At 30.6% G+C, this 2,500-nt stretch overlaps 1 non-coding gene and 1 pseudogene across 1 annotated transcript in view; both read right to left on the bottom strand.

The window, feature by feature from the left end:
- Window positions 1-1,743, bottom strand: part of LOC129251863 (large subunit ribosomal RNA) — a 3,987-nt gene extending 2,244 nt beyond the window's left edge. Inside the window, exon 1 of the ribosomal RNA XR_008583147.1 lies at window positions 1-1,743. This exon is cut by the window's left edge and continues 2,244 nt beyond it. This is a non-coding gene — a ribosomal RNA (large subunit ribosomal RNA).
- A 442-nt stretch (window positions 1,744-2,185) lies between these two features.
- LOC129251867 (5.8S ribosomal RNA) lies at window positions 2,186-2,366 on the bottom strand (annotated as a pseudogene).
- Window positions 2,367-2,500: the final 134 nt, after the last annotated feature.

Here is a 2,500-nt window from a genome sequence, read left to right as displayed (position 1 = left end):
ACTTCAGTCCTCCAAGGTCTCATTCGATTATTTGCTACTACCACCAAGATCTGTACCAATAGCGGCTCCATGCAGGCTTACGCCAAACACTTCTAAGCACACTATTGTACCCTCCTACTCACTAAAGTTTCAAAATTTATAAATCAATCGAAATTGTTTTATAAATCATCTACTTTAGCGGTAATGTATAGGTATACAACTTAAGCGCCATCCATTTTAAGGGCTAGTTGCTTCGGCAGGTGAGTTGTTACACACTCCTTAGCGGATTACGACTTCCATGTCCACCGTCCTGCTGTTTTAAGCAACCAACGCCTTTCATGGTATCTGCATGAGTTGTTAATTTAGGCACCGTAACATTACGTTTGGTTCATCCCACAGCGCCAGTTCTGCTTACCAAAAGTGGCCCACTGGGCACATTATATCATAACCTCAACCTTCATATCAAGAAAGGTGAGGTTCTTACCCATTTAAAGTTTGAGAATAGGTTAAAATCGTTTCGACCCTAAGGCCTCTAATCATTCGCTTTACCAGATAAGATTATTTTATATAATTTTTAAATGCACCAGCTATCCTGAGGGAAACTTCGGAGGGAACCAGCTACTAGATGGTTCGATTGGTCTTTCGCCCCTATACTCAATTCTGACAATCGATTTGCACGTCAGAACTGTTTCGGTCTTCCATCAGGGTTTCCCCTGACTTCAACCTGATCAAGTATAGTTCACCATCTTTCGGGTCACAGCATATATGCTCAAGGTACGCTCCAGTTAGAGGTATAAATAATAATAAATTATCATTATACATAACTATATGGAACGCCCCGGGATTGAATTAATTGACTATTTATTAAAAAATAGACTAAAAATTAATCCCATTATATTTAAGTTAAGTTAATTATGCCATTAAGTTTAATATAACTCAATGACTTGCACATATGTTAGACTCCTTGGTCCGTGTTTCAAGACGGGTCCCGAAGGTATCCTGAATCTTTCGCATTGTTAATCATATAAATGCATACAAATAAATATTAATATCATAGATATTAAATTTTTTGTAAAATTCAAAAAATGAATTTTAGCATTATATATAATAAAATCTATCAACACTTTATCAAATCATTAGTATTTATTTTATGTTAATATGCTTAAAAAGCAAATTAATTTAAATAAACTTAATATCACCAATGATCTTTTGATAAATACTTTATTATGTTAATAGATTACAATGTCCTTATATGAAAAAAATGCACATTATTTTTTTAATTATTTAATGATGAATTTTTCATAATGGATATTCAGGTTCATCGGGCTTAACCTCTAAGCAGTTTCACGTACTATTTAACTCTCTATTCAGAGTTCTTTTCAACTTTCCCTCACGGTACTTGTTTACTATCGGTCTCATGGTTATATTTAGTTTTAGATGGAGTTTACCACCCACTTAGTGCTGCACTATCAAGCAACACGACTCTTTGGAAATATCTTTCTAGTAATCATTAACGTTATACGGGCCTGGCACCCTCTATGGGTAAATGGCCTCATTTAAGAAGGACTTAAATCGTTAATTTCTCATACTAGATATTAAGATATTCCATACACTGCATCTCACATTTGACATATAGACAAAGTGACTTAGTGCTGAACTATTTTCTTTTCGCTCGCCGCTACTAAGAAAATCCTTGTTAGTTTCTTTTCCTCCCCTCATTAATATGCTTAAATTCAGGGGGTAATCCCATATGAGTTGAGGTTGTTTTAATATTCTTTTTTTATCTTCTCACAATTTAATAAAAAAATTATATCATCTTTTCATCTCTATTTTTCTTTTCTCCTTTTATATATTGTAAATATATAAAAATAATAATAATGTAAAATGAGGCAATCCTAGAATAAAAAATTTAATTTTTATGCTAGACATTCCTCCTTTTAATTACATATATAAATTATTATTTTATATATATATATAAATAATATGAAAATTTTTTGTAAAGAATACTTAGATTCAATATTTTCATCATTTCATTTTATTTGAGAGGATTTTTTTTTTAAAGAATATATAATAAATAAAATTCATTATATATCTTTATTTTTTTTGCTATTAATATTATGAATTATTTAAAATCCAATAATATACACATTTGCTTAAATTCAATTATTTTTATAAAAGAATAAGCAACTTATTTAGCATAGTCTTACAACCCTCAACCATATGTAGTCCAAGCAGTACTTTAAAATTGAATTTAATGTACATAACAGCATGGACTGCGATATGCGTTCAAAATGTCGATGTTCATGTGTCCTGCAGTTCACACGATGACGCACAGTTTGCTGCGTTCTTCATCGACCCATGAGCCAAGTGATCCACCGCTTAGAGTATTTTTTTATTTATTTTTATTTATAACAAATGTCAATTTTTTTTTGCATATATTAATTGAAAGAGTAAAATTAAATAATATTAATAATATATAAATTGATTTTCTTTCAATAATATATATCAAATATATTTAACT

This window comes from Anastrepha obliqua, unplaced genomic scaffold (assembly GCF_027943255.1).
Source record: "Anastrepha obliqua isolate idAnaObli1 unplaced genomic scaffold, idAnaObli1_1.0 ptg000097l, whole genome shotgun sequence".
Classification (NCBI taxonomy): Eukaryota; Metazoa; Arthropoda; class Insecta; order Diptera; family Tephritidae; genus Anastrepha; species Anastrepha obliqua.
Note: the sequence above shows the minus strand (reverse complement) of the source record. Positions and strands in the feature narration are given on the sequence as shown.